Raw genomic sequence first — 16,312 nt, 5'->3', positions numbered from 1 at the left:
TCTGAGTGTAACTTGCAGCCCAGCTGGGGGATGTAGCTCAGTGGTAGAGCACATACTTTGCATGTATGAGGCCCTGTGTTCAATCCCCAGCATCTCCAGGCTCTTTCTTTCAACCCTGCTTCTTTGCTCATGCCTAGCTGGCATGTGGCCCTGCAGGAGTTTTAATCCTGCTGAGAGAGGGGCAAGTGCCAATTGAATGCAAGGTCTGGGGGTGTTTCTCCTCTGAAGTCACCTTGGTACGTGTAAGATTCCCACCTGCTGTGCTGCTTGGGACAAGGGTAGATGAGAAGGGCGAATCCTCCAGCACTGGAGGGAAAGGTCCCATCTGCTCAGACTGAGAGGCAAGGAAACAGAGGGGCAGTCAGTGCTCAGAAAGGAGAGGTCAGTGATGTACACCCAGCAGGGGACACTGTCTTTTTGAGTATCACAGGGGGAGCTGTGTTAGTCTGGATCTGTAAAAAGAGACAGAGTCCTGTGGCACCTTATAGACTAACAGACGTACAGGAGCATAAGCTTTCGTGGGTGAATCCCCACTTTGTCAGATGAATGTAGTGGGAATTCTGTGCCTGGCTAGCCAACTACAAAAGCAGTTTCTCCTCCCTTGATGCTCACACCTCAGCTGCTAGACAAGGGCCTCATCCTCCCTGATTGAACTAACCTCCTTATCTCTAGGCTGATTCTTGCCTGCATATTTATACCTGCCCCTGGAAATTTCCACTACATTCATCTCCCTGCCCCCCTGCCTGCACCCTGAGCTCCATCCTGCCCGCACACAGCCCCTAGCTACCCCCTCCCTGCACCCTGACCTACCCCCTGCCCGCACACAGCCCCTCGCTACCCTCTCCCTGGGCTACCCCCCTGCCCGCACACAGCCCTAGTTACCTCCTCCTGGCACCCTGAGCTACCCCCTGACTGCACCCTGAGCTACCCCTCCCACCCGCACACAGCCCCAAGCTACTCCCTGCCTGAACCCTTAGCTCCCCCAGCCTGCACCGAGCCCCTAGCTACCCCTCCCTGCACCCTGAGCTACCCCCCTGCCCACACACAGCCCCTAGCTATCCCCTCCCTGCACCCTGAGCTCCACCCTGCCTGCACCCAGCCCCTAGCTACCCCCTCCCTGCACCCTGAGCTGGCTGAAAGGCTGAAAATGAGACAAGATCAGGTTAAGTCTTTTTAACATATGTCCCCAGATGGAAAAAAAGTGCCAGGAGAAGCAGGCAGTCGTAACCAGCTCTGTTATTACACAGGGAAGAACAAAAGGGTCAAATGGTGCCTGGAACCCTTAAGAAGAATCCACCCCACCAAATACAACACGTGTTGCTACCTGCTCTCAGCTGCACTGAAAATTCGTTGGGGTCGCTCCTTGCCTTTATCAACCTAGGCACCATTATCAGCTCCAGTGGCATGATTGGTTAGTGTATAGTACTTATAGAGCAGTGCTGAGAGGAGCTGTGCTGAGGTTGTGAGTTCAAGCCTCACCTGGAGCACTGGTTTTCATTAACCAAGTGGCATCACCCCCTCATTTGGCCCTGTGGAATGTAGAATTCGAGCCCAGGGGACTCTGAGGAGGAGTTAAAAATGCCCCTTCAATTATTACCTCCTCTCCAGAGTGCAGGTCAGAATCTACCATCCTCTCTTCCCCCATCAGCCCCTGTGCCAGGATCCCTCAAGCAGAGCCTGGAGTCCTGCCCATCCTTGACCCCTGAGCCTGGAGGGAGAGGAGCAAGGAGCCATTGTTAGAGGGCTTTCCCTTCCCCTGCCCACTTCCCTGGCTCTTGTCACACAATCAATAAGGAGCAAAAGACCAGAAGCCGGAAGCGCAGACAAAGGGATGTTTACTGCGGTTAGTTTCCAAGCAAGCAGATTCCGAAGCATTTCACACCAGTCGGGCTTATCTCTATAGACTGATAGAGTCTGTTCCCCAGTGTCCCCCTTCCCAGCTCTGACACCGCAGAGCCTTGCCTGTGTCCCTGTTCCACGTTCCCCATTCCTGTTCCCCCCCCCCGTTAGCAAGATTCCAATTTCTCCTTCCACTTCCTGTTTGACCCCAGTTTATACAGTAATATTCTCAGCTAGACCTTAACCAATCATTTTACTGAAATGTGACTAACCAATCGTAACAGAATTCTCTAACCAATTATATCCCACTCCCCTAATTAACTTACACCCAGCAAAATTAACTCGGCAGCAGCCAGAAACAATTAGAGAACCAGACAGATTGACAATAGAAAAGTGGAGGCCAGAAAGATAAACCCTACAGAAATGAGGGTTTCCCAACCACAACCATTGAGAAGGGATTTAGTGCCAGACCGGATGCTCCCTTAAGATCTGTTTCGTTATCTGGTGATGGGCACTATCGGGACAGGATCGTCTTCCCAACAGCCCAACCCCACCTTGTTCAGTGTGACGGGTTTGGGAGGTGAGGATGGGACCGTTCGCTTCCCAGCTCATGGCTGCCCCTGCTGCTTAGCCAAAGGCCTTAGCCTACGAACAAGGGCTCAGACTCTCCTAGGGAGAGAAGGCCCAGACACAGGCAGACTGGGATTTTGGGTCTTTGTTTTATACCCCTGTCACTAGCTAAGTGATAAAGTCTAGGCCTTTTCAGGCAGCCTGAATATCTCTAGGCCTCCCTATTCCAAAAAACAGGGAATGAAATGAAAACATTCCCAGGGCTCTCCCTGTGCACCTGGCTAGTGCATTGGAGTTGAAAGTGCTGTCCAGCGTGGTCACATTGGAGCACTCTCAGATAACTCCCGGAGGCCAATACCGTCGAATTGCACAATGCTGTGGCTGCACTACCCCAAATTCAGTGGCTGCTCAGTAGGCCACCAAGCCTGTCTGCCTTGTTTGTGGGGGAGAGGGGGCACAACAAAAAAATGCAGTATCACTGCAGAAGAGAGCTCACCCCCTGCCATCAGTGAGGGTTGCCTCACAGCCGCTGACTCCATGAGTAGGCAGGAGCTAGCCAGGGAAACATGCCACTGCTCTGCCCTGTTACATTAGCACTTCAGGGAGCATGGCACAATGGAAGGCAGAACGTGAGTGGGGGGGAGGCAGGTGACCCCATGTGCCCCCCCCCCGCTTCACCAATGGTTGAGGATCCACAGGGCTGTGTGTTTAATTTTAGGGGACCCTGGTAAAAAGATGCTGAGAACCACTATGCGAGAGGTCTATGAAGCCAGGAATCAATGGGCTCAAGTGAAGCGCAAAGTGTTATTCACCCTTTCCCACCATGCAGTAAAGGTGGGGGGAGGGCGAGCCGCCTGATGAAATTCACGTGCGGAACTCCTTGCCATGGTACGTTGTGAGGGCAAAAGGTACAACTGGCTTCCACCGAGAATGAGAGACATTAATAGAGACTAGGTCCCTTGAGAGTTATTAGTGAAGTTGGTCAGTGATGCAATCCCACGCCTGAGGCAAGCCCTAAATCTCTGACTACACAGAGACCAGGAGTGGAAGATGAGGGTGGATCACTTCAGCTTGTCCTGTTCTGTGCACTCCACCAGAAGCTCTTGTAGTGGCCAAAGTCAGAGACGGGACGCTGGGCTAGACGGACCATTGGTCTGACCCACTCTGGCCTTACAGGAAATCATGGGGATGAAAGAATTAATTGCTAATGAACTCTGCTGCATAAGGTCATCTAGAATAACCGGACAGGCCAGTATGAATAACCTTTTTGTACCATTCAATATTAACACAGAAAATATGGGGATGAGTTATTCTAAGTCCTTCCTTTGGAAATGAAATGATGCATGAAGAAAAAAAATGAAACTCAAAACGATATCGGTAAGTTATTTTCTACATTATGCAAGCCTTGCCTCAGCAACTCACTCATACCGACAACACATGAAACCAAACAGCTAGGTGAATATAGATCACAAAATAGCCCCCTCCTGGAAAAACCTCATGCTAACACATCAAGCTCTAAAGATAATATAAATGCTATTTCTCTCAAAGCTCTGTTGGCCTATGGGGCTTTTTTTTGTTTTCTAAGCAATTTAAGCTTCAGCCGTCTAAAGAAGTTCAAGAAAAAAAATTCAACCATCAGGGTCTCATCTAGCTCAGGGTCCAACTCAACCTCCTCCCTGTGCTACTGGCCCGCCTTTCCCCTTCTGCCACCAGGTTGATTCAGGCACTAGGGCAGGAACAGGGTGAGGAAGCAAGTCAAGCTGAGCAAGGCAGGCCAAAGCGAGTCTTGTCTTCATGGGCCCCTCACAATGACGTCCTTTTTCTGTGCAACTGCTGCAAAAACATCCTGGGCAGAGAAGCAACAGGCCAAAGAAATGCCATGCAGCTGTGTTAGCCTGAAGAGCTAAAGGTTCCTGGTTCAAACCTGGGCTTTGGCAGGCCCTTTCATCCCTCTTTGTGCCGGGCTGGCTTCTTTCCTGGGAGCAGTAGCAGACCCTTTAGCTGACACGAGCCCCTGCTCCCAAGCCAGACAACAGACTGTGGGCTGTTGGCCCACCTGACCTTTAACAATGAGGGATAGGATCTGTCTTTCCCATATGACTTAATGGTTGACCAAATATGGCAGGAATAAAGTGAGGCAGTGGGAATAGTGCCAGAGGGGGTGATGGGCAGGGACTGAGGATGAAAGCTCCTCTGTGCAGCTGAGTGAGGGCCGTACCAGGGAAGGGACATCTGTTAAAGTGGCCATGTGGAAGGTGCAAGGGATTTGGGGGCCCAGGAGGAGGCACTTGATGTTCAGTTCCTTGGAGCAGCTGGACATAGACATGGTGGGCATTCAAGAAATGCAGATTAATGACTTCAGGGTACATTGATGGGCAGAGGGTGATTGGAGAAAGGGCCTGTCTTTCTGGTCCTCCAGGCCAGGGAAGAACGATGGGGTTGGAGTCTTGTTCTTCACATCTGTGGTGTGAGTACAGAAGGTGGTGGAGCTCTGACTAGGTACCTAATTAGTGGTGGATTTTGTGCTCCATGGCACTGGTTACTCTATATTAGTGTTTATCGTCCCAGTTAAGGTGTGAAAGAAAAGATCAATGGAAGGAACTGGCTCCCTTCCTCTGGACCGCACGGTGTTTGGTGTTGGGGGGATTTCAATTGTTCCAGCTGGCCGGAGGACCACTGGTCCTGTTTTCCCAACCATCAGAGGAAACTTTTTTATGATGAGCACTAGCTGGCGCAGGTCTGTAGCAAGGTCGGCTTAGAGGACTTGTTTCTCCGTAGTTGAACGTGTGGAGGGTGGGCGATAGCCTCCTATTCCTCTGACCCGAGCTCACACCAGCTGCAGAGCGGATACACCTTTCTGCGGGGACAGGCCAGGAGTCGCACTGACTGGATTTCCGTGAAGGAGAGCACGTCGACAGCCCAGTGCAGGGTGGTGCCAATGGACTGTTCGGATCACGCAGCTCTCACCGTGTGCTCAGTGTGGGCAATTCCCTGACCCAGGGCAGAGGATATTGGAAGCTGAACATCCAGAGCTTGCAAGATAAAGGAGCAGGGGGCGAGGCCTGGCAGTGTTGGCAGAACGGGAAAGCATCAGAGGGTCCTATGGCAACCAGGGGGATTGGTGGGAGTCAGTGAGGGAGGAGTTGGCGGCTTTGTTCTGGCAGTTGGGCAAACACCGCAACACTAAAGAAACCAAGGGTGCCACGTCCTGCAGCGTCGCCTGTGGGATTTCCACAAGAGCATCCAGGCAGGGGAGCTAGTCAGCCTGTGACTGTATGACTGGATGAAACGACAGATGGCTGAGTTCCAGGAGATGAGGCTGCAGCTGGCTGATATGAGCGGGAGCACTGAGTGAAGGGAAGGGGCGGCCTCCCCTGACATTTTTGCAGCCTGCAGGGAATGGAGACAAAGCAGGGGGATGCGGGGACTCAGGGCAGGACCCACGGATCTGATAGTGCAGGACTATAGTCGCTGGAGGAGGAGAGAGAGTCCTGCGAGAGGAAGCCGCTGGTGGGAAGCAATAAGTGCAGCGTGCAAACTAGCCAGCTGAGAGTCACAGGGGTCTAGAAAAGGAACTAGCAGCAGGTCCCATGGTGTAATGGGCAGCACTCAGGTTTCTGAATCCTGTAATCTGAGTTTAAATCTCAGTAGGGCCTCCTGGAAATATGTTGATTTGCTGCCAAACCCTGGAGCTCAATGTGCTTGACTTCCCTCTCTTCGTGAACTAAAGTGAGGTTTTTCCCCACCTCCTGCTGGGTGACTGAGGCCGGGGCCAGCTCCAGACACCAGCACAGCAAGCTGGTGCTTGGGGCGGACCAACGGAGAGGGGCGGCACATCTGGTTCTTCAGCGGCAATTCGGGAGCAGGTTCCTCAGTCCCTCTCAGAGGGAAGGACCTGCTGCTGAATCACCGTTGAAGAATGAGGTGGTGGTGGTAGAGCTGCCGCTGACTGCAGCTTTTTTTTTTCCCTCCACTTGGGGCAGCAAAAAAGCCGGCCCTGACTGATGCCCACTGGAGATAGGTCTTTGGTCCAGCCTGTTCAGTGGACTGGCCACTGTAGGTTGGGGGTCCCAGAACTTAACAGTCTGGCTAGAGATTCCTCCGGGTTGACCGGATGGTTGTTTCTCGCTGCTTCACCTGATGTCCACAACTTTGGTCCCTGCAGCTGCCACACTCTTCCTCTTGCCCACGTGGCATTTAAAGGAAGGAGTGTCAGGGCCAGGCTTCACAGTCAGGGCTAGGCAGGAGGGAGGAAAAGTCCCAGGCTGGAGTCCAGCACCTCTCCTCCTCTGGGCACCTAGAGCAGAGGCGGCTGGTGCTGACAGCTCCAAGGGAAGGTTTAAAAGCCACAGAGCAACCAAGGGCAGGGCAAGAGGAGGGGAGAACCATGCCTATGCGTGGCCAACAGACAGCCACAGAGACACCCAGCCAGCCTGCTCCCTGCAATGCCAAACACTCACTGAAAGCCACCCACAGGCCAGCTGCTGACGCTCTGTGGCCAACATCAGAAGACGATAGGAAAGCAGGGCCAACCCCGCTGGTGGAGCCTCTGACCATTTGTACTCCAGGTGCTCACTTTGGCAGTGGGGCAGGAGATTTTTTCCCCCAAGAGGCTTTGACTAGCTCCCCTGCCTGGACGCTCTTTTCCTCAGCTGGCGAGAAGCAGAGACACACCCAGGCTCCCAAGGTGCTTCGTAGCAAACCCCTCAAGCACACAGACAGGCGCACATTTGGAAGAGGGAAACTGCTCTACACACTAGCCCAGGCAGCCGCCCATTTTCTTTGGCAAGTCAGGAAGGGCAAAGGCGAGACTGGAAGCACCTGGGGCTCATGCCCCAGCCTTTGTGACGCCCAACCCCCAACTCCTTCCCGGGGCTCTAGCTGAAGCCAGAGCATTGGCCTGAGCGGCCAAGAAGAGGTTCCAGCCCTGAAGGGAGCAGGACTTTCAGCACAAAGTTAAAACTGGACAAACACAACCGCAAAGGGACTCGAGCCCTCAGTTGCCTAAGCAGAGGTCAGACACCTTATCCGTTAGGCCACACAGTTATAATGGAATAAGCCTCTCCAAGCCCTTCTTTTGGAAAAGGCAGACACTGTGTTTCTTGGGTCATCTACTGAGGGGAGCCGAGACTCTCTGGCAGGGCTGGCTCCAGACCCCAGCGCGGCAAGCATGCGCGTGGGGCGGCCCTTTCCCGGGAGGGGCGGCAGGCTGCGCCGGCAGACCTGCCGCAGTCATGCCTGCGGGAGGTCCACCGGAGCCCCGGGATGACCAGACCTGCCGCAGGCATGACTGCGGAGGGGGCGCTCGTCCCGCGGCTCCAGTGGACCTCCCGCAGGCATGACTGCGGACGGTTCGCTGGTCGCGCGGCTCAGCTGGACCTCCCGCAGGCATGCCTGCGGCAGCTCAAGCAGAGCCGCCGGACCTGCGAACCGTCCGCAGCCGCGGGAGGTCCAGCCGAGCCGCGCGACCAGCGGACCCTCCGCAGTCATGCCCGCGGGAGGTCCGCTGCTCCCAGGGCTCTGGGGCACCTCCCATGCATGACTGCTTGGGGCGGCCAAATAGGTAGAGCCGCCCCTGCTCTCCTGGCACAAGAAGTCGAGTTCCCAGCGAGACGTGAGACTTAATTCTCTTGAGCCAGGTGCAGGACTTTGGCAGGGAGGCTCAGGCATGGGGGACTGACATAAGGATGACCTCCTGAGGTCCCTTCCAACCCTGAGATTCTATGATTCTATGATTCTATGACTGGGGTGCAGCGGACAGGCCGGCTGTCTAGGTGGGGAGATTTAGTCTCACTGAGGAGGAGAAGGAGGAATCCTGCTGACAGGCAGTGTCTGTGGAGAAAAAGTGGGATGTCCAGGCTGCTCAGGTCTTCTTCTTCCAGCTCCTCATCTGGCTGGGCTGCTCCACTGGCTTGGACAAGTCCTGTGCATGTACAGCAAATAGCCCAAGAGCCATTTCTGCCCGACCTGTGCTGTGGGGGGTGAGCTTCTGTCTTCCCTGTCCCATCCGCGCTAGAGCAGACCACTAGATTAAGACAGACAGTCAACAACTATTAAGGCTAAGATTATATAAAGGGGGTCACAGAATTTGTGACTTTCAGAGATCTCAGTGACATTTTCCGCCTCAGCCTTGGGGCAGCAAGACTGGAGCTGTCAGCTGGTGGGAGCCCCACAGCTATCAGGCAGGAGGCGGCGCCCAGTAGTTTCCCCAGGAATTGAAATTAGGGGGCGTGTTTGAATTTACAGGGGGTGGTGTCAGGGCCAATGAGATATATAAAAGAGATGTGAATAAAGTAAATGTTTTGTTAGGATAATGCAAATTTAACATAAGGATAATGCAAGTTACACATAACAGGTCTAGATTTCTAAAAATATATATAATTTAAAACAATGTATTTAATTTAAATTGACTTTTGAAAAGTAAGCCATCATGGGATAAGAGGGATGTCCTCTCATGGATCAGTAACTGGTTAAAATCTTGGAAACAAAGGGTAGGAATAAATTATCAGTTTTCAGAATGGAGAGAGATGGTATCCCAGAGGGGTCAGTACTGGGACCATTACTGTTCAACACACTCATAAATGATCTGGAAAAAATGGGTAAACAGTGAGGTGACAAAATTTGCAGATGATACAAAACTGTTTAAGATAGTTAGTTAAGTCCCAGGCAGACTGCGAAGAGTTACAAAGGGATCTCACAAAACTGGGTGATTGGGCAACAAAATGGCAGCTGAAATTCAATGTTGATAAATGGCTTCATCGGATGCATAGAATGGAACATATAGTGAGGATATATATATATATGCACACACACATACACACAGAGAACATGAAAAGGTGGGAGTTGCCCAACCAACTCTAAGAGGCTAATTAATTAAGATGAGCTATTCTCAGCAGGAGAAAAAAAACTTTCGTAGTGATAATCAAGATGACCCATTTAAGATAGTTTGACAAGAAGGTGTGAGGATACTTAACATGGGGAAATAGATTCAATGTGTGTAATGGCTCAGCCATTTCCAGTCTCTATTTAAGCCTAAATTGATTGTATCTAGTTTGCATATTAATTCAAGTTCAGCAGCTTCTCGTTGGAGTCTGTTTTTGAAGCTTTCTGTTGCAAAATTGCCACCTTTAAATCTGTTACTGAACGGCCAGAGGTTGAAGTGTTCTCCTACTGGTGTTTGAATGATATAATTCTTGACAAGTATCAGAGGGGTAGCCGTGTTAGTCTGGTTCTGTAGAAGCAGCAAAGAATCCTGTGGCACCTTATAGACTAACAGACGTTTTGCAGCATGAGCTTTCGTGGGTGAATACCCACTTCTTCAGATGCAAGTCTTGCATCTGAAGAAGTGGGTATTCACCCACGAAAGCTCATGCTGCAAAACGTCTGTTAGTCTATAAGGTGCCACAGGATTCTTTGCTGATAATTCTTGACATCTGCTTTACATCCCATTTATTCTTTTGCACAGAGACTGTCTGGTTTGGCCAATGTACATGGAAGAGGGGCATTGCTGGCACATAATGGCATATATCACATTGGTAGATGTGGAGGTGAACGAGCCCCTGATGGCATGGCTGATGCGATTAGGTCGTATTATGGTGTCACTTGAATAGATATGTGGACAGAGTTGGCATCGGGCTTTCTTGCAAGGATAGATTCCTGGGTTAGTGTTGTTCTGTGGTTGCTGGTGAGGATTTGCTTCAGGTTTGGGGGTTGTCTGTAAGCAAGGACTGGCCTGTCTCCCAAGATCTGGGAGAGTGAGGGATCATCTTTCAGGATAGGTTGTAGATCTTTGATGATTCGCTAGAGAGGTTTTAATTGGGGGATGAACGTAAAGGCCAGTGGTGTTCTGTTATTTTCTATGTTGGGCCTGTCTTGTAGTAGGTGACTTCTGGGTACTCTTCTGGCTCTGTCAACCAGTTTTTTCACTTCAGCAGGTGGGTATTGTAGTTTTAAGAATGCTTGATAGAGCTCTTGTAGGTGTTTAACTCTGTCTGAGGGATTGGAGCAAATACGGTTGTACCTTAGAGCTTGGCTATAGACAATGGATCATGTGGTGTGTCCTGGATGGAAGCTGGAGGCATGTAGGTAAGAATAGCGGTCAGTGGGTTTCCGGTATAGGGTTGTGTTTATGTGACCATCGCTTATAAGCACTGTAGTGTCAAGGAAATGGACCACTTGAGTGAATTGATCTAGGCTGAAGTTGATGGTGGGATGGAAATTGTTAAAATCATGGTGGAATTCCTCAAGGGCTTCTTTTCCATGGGTCCAGATGATGAAGATGTCATCAATGTAGTGCAAGTACAGTAGGGGTATTAGGAGACGAGAGCTAAGGAAGCGTTGTTTTAAGTCAGCCATAAAAATGTTGGCATACTGTTGGGCCATGTGGGTACCCATGGCAGTGCCGCTGACTTGAAGATATATATTGTCCCCGAATGTGAAATAGTTGTGGGTGAGGACAAAGACGTGAAGTTCAGCCACCAGGTTTGGCATGTAACTAGTTCACAAAACTGTGGGGGGTGTTGGGAAATCACTGCTCATGCCCCGCCTATTTCCCTTTGCCGCTCTGAAACATGCCCCCACGTGCAGGCCCCAAAGCAGGCCCCGGGGGCGGAAGGCCAGGGAGAGGCTTTGGCTAGGGCGAGCGTGTCCTTGCGAGGTAATCGTCTCTCTGGAGGTGAAAGTCATCAGTGCGGGGTGTGAAGGGAAGTGGCCGTAGAAGGAGAATGGAAGGCATAGGGTGGGCAGGCCAGGGATGTCTTTGTTCCCCCCTTGAAAAGGGGTCACCCTCCCCGTCGGGGAATCAAACCCCGGTCTCCCACGTGACAGGCAGGGATACTCACCACTATACTAACGAGGAAAGGGGCATGGGGAATGGCCCCAGCTCCCACAGACCAGCTCTGGTCAGCGTACACCTACACCGTCGCATGGGCCCCAGCAGGCAACAGCACCCCTGGCCCTCTTCTGCTTCCCAAAGGCTTTGGCCGCAGCAACAGCCCTGGGAAAAGCCCTGGCCCTCCTCACCTGCCCTTGCCCAGCACCACGCCTTTTCGGGCCTACACAGCTCCTCACACAACACCCGCCTGGGACCTTGCCCTCACCTAGCAGCTCAGCAGCACCTTTTTCCCTCTGAAAACCTCCTCTTGACACCCTCCCCCTTCCACACTTCACACTCACCTCATCACAAACTCACCCACGGCCCCTTTGGCTTCTCAAGCGCCTCTGGAGGGACGCAGCTTCCCAGGCACGCAGATCCGGCTGATGGCTCCCAAGTGTGCAAGTCCATCCCCGCAGAGCTGGGGAGTGGGGGCGTGTTGCCTTTTCCCCAGGCAGCAGGTGACACCTGCCTGGCGAGTGAGGGTCGGTTTGGGTGACCCCCCCACTCAGGGCAGGCTCAGGGCAGGTCTCTGCCCTTTACTCAGCCCAGGAGGAGTTTTTTGCACCAACATCCCAAGTGTGCAAGTCCGTCCCCGCAGAGCAGCCCCATAGGGTGACCTTGAAGCAACTGTGGAAAACGGGACGGGGGTGGGGGGTAATAGGCTCCTATATAAGAAAAAGTCCTCCCAGACCGGCCTGTCCCTTTAAACATGGGATATCTGGTCACCCTGGAGCAGCCCCGCACTCCTGCTCCCCGGTTGGTGCGATTGTAACCCGGGGGCTGAAGCCGATGTGAGAAAGGGAAGTGAGCGAGCTCGGAGCTCTCCGGCGCCACCTGCTGGGAGCAGAGGGCAATGACTGAGCTACATCCTGGCTAATTTAAATATCACCTGGTTCTCTGCCGGGTGGCTCCACTGGAGAGCTGGGGAGAGTCCTGAGCGTGGCAGCACCTTATTTGCATATTAAAAGCGGCAGTTTGGGGCCATTGGGGGTAAAATAGGAGTAAGTTTTGGGGTTGGGCCCCACATGTTTAGTGCAGGCTGTGGGGAGCCGGGCTGAGCAGAGCCTGCCCCGACGGGGTGTGTGGTCACCCTGAGCTGGGAGCGTGTGGCCAGACATGGGGAAGGGGCTGCGGGGGGAGAGGGGGGAAGGGAGATGGTTGGCTGTGGAAAACAGCAGAAAGTGTTTCCTCCTTGTTGGGTGGGGTTCTCGTTACCTAATGAAGAGCAGTGGTGGGGGAGGGGAATTGAGACTCTGTTTTGGGGGTTGCTGGGGGGGCGTGACACGAGCCCCCCAGTGCTGGTTGCTGCTGTGGGGTGTAGGATAGGTGGGGGCGGGGCTGTCTGGATCCTTGAGATGAGGGGCGGTTCCTGGTTGGCTGGTGCTGTCCTGCCTAGTGTTTTCTGACAGCTGATCTCTCATTGGCCCTCGTGCGGGGCGGGTCTCTGAAAGCTGGTCTCCCATTGGGCCCTCCCCAACTGACGTTTCTGACAGGCTCGTCTCCCATTGGTGACGTTGTCTGACAGCGATGCGGGGCGGAGCCGCCAGGGCCTTGTGCGCTCAGAGCTCAGCGCCGCCCGCGAGAAGCCGCAGCACCGGGGGTCACAGGGCGCGAGGCGCTTCCGCGCGCGGCTGTTTCCTGCCGGTCGCGGGGTGATGGTTCCTGCCCGGGGCGGCCGGGGGCCACGGGGTCCTGATGGCAGCTGGGGGCTCTGGCGTCCGCCCGCCCGCGGCGGCTGGGAGCTGCGGGGCCACCTGCAATGGCCGGGGGCTGCGGCTTCTCCTCACCCCCCCCCACCCCCGGTGACTGGGAGCTCCCGGCTCTGCCTGCGGTGTCTGAGCGCTGGGGGCTCCTCTCCTGCCTGGGGCGGCCGGGAGCTCCAGGGGCTTCGGCGCTGCAGGGTCTGTTCGCAATGACGTGGGGCTGCAGGGTCCTCACGCCATCAAGGCCTGTTGGGAAATCCTGGGTCCATCCGCAGCGGCTGGGAGCTCTGGGGTCCGCTCGTAGGAGCTGCAGGGTCCATACGCAGTGGTGTGGGGCTGTGGGGGCTCCCCGGCCACCCATGGCTGCTGGGAGCTCCAGGGTCTGCCTGTGGGAGCTGTGGGGAGATGAGGGGTTTGGGGTGGAGGAGGGGGCTCCAGGCTGCAGGGTGGGGCTGAGGGATTCAGAGTGCAGGAGGGGGCTGTGGGTTGAGGCCGGGGGTTGGGGTCCAGGACGGGGTGATGGCTCTGGGGTGGGGGCAGGGATGAGGGGTTCCAGGTGTGGGAGGAAGCTCTGGGCTGGGGCACGGGGGTGAGGGCTCTGGGGTGCAAGAGGGGGCTCTGGGTTGGTGGGGTTCACGGCTGGGGCAGGGGGTTGGGGTGCAGACTTACCTCGGGCGGCTCCTGGTCAGCGGTGCAGCAGGGGGGACCTACTGGCCACTTCCAGGGCACAGCGCGGTGCCCTAGGACACGTAGGGACCAGCCTGCCTGAGCCCTGCAGCATGGCTGACCGGACTTTATAACCCGTTCACCCCACTGGGAGCTCCAGGGTCCCCCTGTCACATGTGGTGGCTGGGAGCTCTGGGATCCACTCACAGCAGCTGGGAGCTGTGGGGTCCATCCGTGGTGGCATGGGCCTGTGACAGCCCCTTCCGACACTGGTGGCTGATAGCTGTGAGGCCCCCACCAGCCGACAGCTCCAGTCTTGCTGCCCCAGGGCTGAGGTGGAAAATGTCACTGAGATCTCTGAAAGTCACAGATTCTGTGACCCCCCTTTATATAATCTTAGCCTTAATCGTTGTTGACTGTCTCTCTCAATCTAGTGGTCTGCTCTAGCGCAGATGGGACAGGGAAGAGAGAAGCTCACCCCCCCAGCACAGGTTTGGGCAGAAATGGCTCTTGGGCTATTTGCTGTGCATGCAGAGGACTTGTCCAGGCCGGTGGAGCAGCTCTGCCAGATGAGGAGCTGGAAGAAGGAGACCTGAGCAGCCTGGACATCCCACTTTTTCTCCACAGCCACTGCCTGTCAGCAGGATTCCTCCTTCTCCTCAGTGAGACCAAATCTAAGCACCTAGACAGCCGGTCTGTCCGCTGCACCCCAATCCCTCATGCCAGAGCCTCCCTGCCAAAGTCCTGTACCTGGCTCCAGAGAATTGTCTCACATCTCGCTGGGAACTCGACTTCTTGTGCCCAGAGAGTCTCGGCCCCACTCAGTAGAGGACCTGAGAAACACAGTTTCTGCCTTTTCCAAAGAAGTGCTTGGAGAGGTTTTGTTCCTATGACCGCATGGCCTAATGGATAAGGCGTCTGACTTCGGATCAGGAGATTGAGGGTTCGAGTCCCATTGTGCTTGTGCAATTTTACCTTTGTGCTGTAAGTCCTGCTCCCTTCAGGGCTGGAACCTCTTCTTGGCCGCTCAGGCCAATGCTCTGCCTTCAGCTAGAGCCCCGGGAAGGAGGTGGGGATTGGGTGTCACAAAGGCTGGGGCATGAGCCCCAGGTGCTTCCAGTCTCGCCTTTGCCATTCCTGACTTGCCAAAGAAAATGGGCGGCTGCCCGGGCTAGCGTGTGGAGCAGTTTCCCTCTTCCAAGTGTGCGCCTGTCCCTGTGCTGGAGGGGGGTTGCTACATAGCGCCTTGGGAGCCTGGGTGTTTCTCTGCTTCTCATCAGCTGGGGAAAAGCCTCTTGGGGTAAAATCTCCTGCCCCACTGCCAAAGTGAGCACCTGGAGTGGGAATGGTAAGAGGCCCCACCAGGGGGGCTGGCCCTGCTTTCCTACCATCTTCTCATGTTGGCCACAAAGCATCAGCAGCTGGCTGTGGGTGGTTTTCAGTGGGTGTTCGGCATGCCAGGGAGCAGGGAGCAGGCTGGCTGGGTGTCTCTGTGGCTGTCTGCTGGCCACGCATAGGCATGGTTCTCCCCTCCTCTTGCCATGCCCTCGGTTGCTCTGTGGCTTTTAAGCTTCCCTTGGAGCTGTCAGCACCAGCCGCCTCTGTCCTAGGTGCCCAGAGGAGGAGAGGTGTGCTGGGCTCCAGCCTGGGACTCTTCCTCCCTCCTGCCTTTCCCTGACTATGAAACCTGGCCCTGACACTCCTTTCTTCAAGCGCCATGTGGGCAAGAGGAAAAGTGTGGTAGAAAGCACAAGGGCCAAACTTGTGGGCATCAGAAATCCCAAACACCCAGTCAAACCATAGCCACTTCTAGACCCCATTCCAACCAAAGACCTGGCTCCAGTGGGGATGAGTCACTCAGCACAAGGTAAACAGTTCATTCTTAGACAGCTGGAGATAGGAAAGCACTTGGATCTCCAGGGATTTACCACAAGATCCCACTGAGATTTGAACTCAGATTTCAGCATGCCAACCCTTACACCATGGGACCAGCTTATGCTGGTTTCTCTGAACATTGGTGACCCTATCATAGAATACCAGGCTTGGAAGGGACCTCAGGAGGTCATCTAGTCCAACCCCCTGCTCAAAGCAGGGCCAATCCAAAGACAGATTTTTATACCAGATCCCTAATTGGCCCTCTCAAGGACTGAGCTCACACACCTGGGTTTAGCCGGCCAATACTCAAACCACTGAGCTCTCCCTCCCTCACAGGCCCAGCTTGTGTAAGGGACTGTTGGCCCTTTACTAAAACTGAGTGGTTTTTTTTAGCTTGGCTAGTTCTCAGTCCCAATAGAAGGGGGAAGGATCAATGGGAAATCAGGACCCTGAGACTGACAGGCCCCTGGGGCGATGGTCACCAACTGGTAGGGAACAAGTGAGAATTTGTTAATGAGTAAAATTCCTGGTGAAAATTGGCAAAGCTGTGGAGAGTTTGAAAAGTTCCAGTGAATTTACACATGAAGATACAAACAGAGAGACAACTAGAGAGAAAGAGAACATCACAGATTGCACAGGCCCACACAGACATAAACAAAAACCAAACCCACACAGCACACAGAGCCATAGACACAGCGGTGAGCTCCAGCCGGTTTGCACCGGTTCGCAAGAACCGGTTGTTAAATTTAAAATTATAATTGTTCCAGGACAACCGGTTCTAAAA

General features: G+C 54.0%; 1 non-coding gene across 1 annotated transcript; it reads left to right on the top strand.

Annotated features, from left to right (window-relative positions):
* Positions 1–26: 26 nt before the first annotated feature.
* TRNAA-UGC lies at positions 27–98 on the top strand. Its single transcript has one exon. It is a non-coding gene; the product is annotated as a tRNA-Ala (tRNA).
* The last annotated feature ends 16,214 nt before the right edge of the window (positions 99–16,312 follow it).

This window comes from Mauremys mutica, unplaced genomic scaffold (genome assembly GCF_020497125.1).
Source record: "Mauremys mutica isolate MM-2020 ecotype Southern unplaced genomic scaffold, ASM2049712v1 000453F_np12_subseq_1:81292_obj, whole genome shotgun sequence".
Taxonomy (NCBI): domain Eukaryota; kingdom Metazoa; phylum Chordata; order Testudines; family Geoemydidae; genus Mauremys; species Mauremys mutica.
This window is presented reverse-complemented; position numbering and strand designations above follow the sequence as displayed.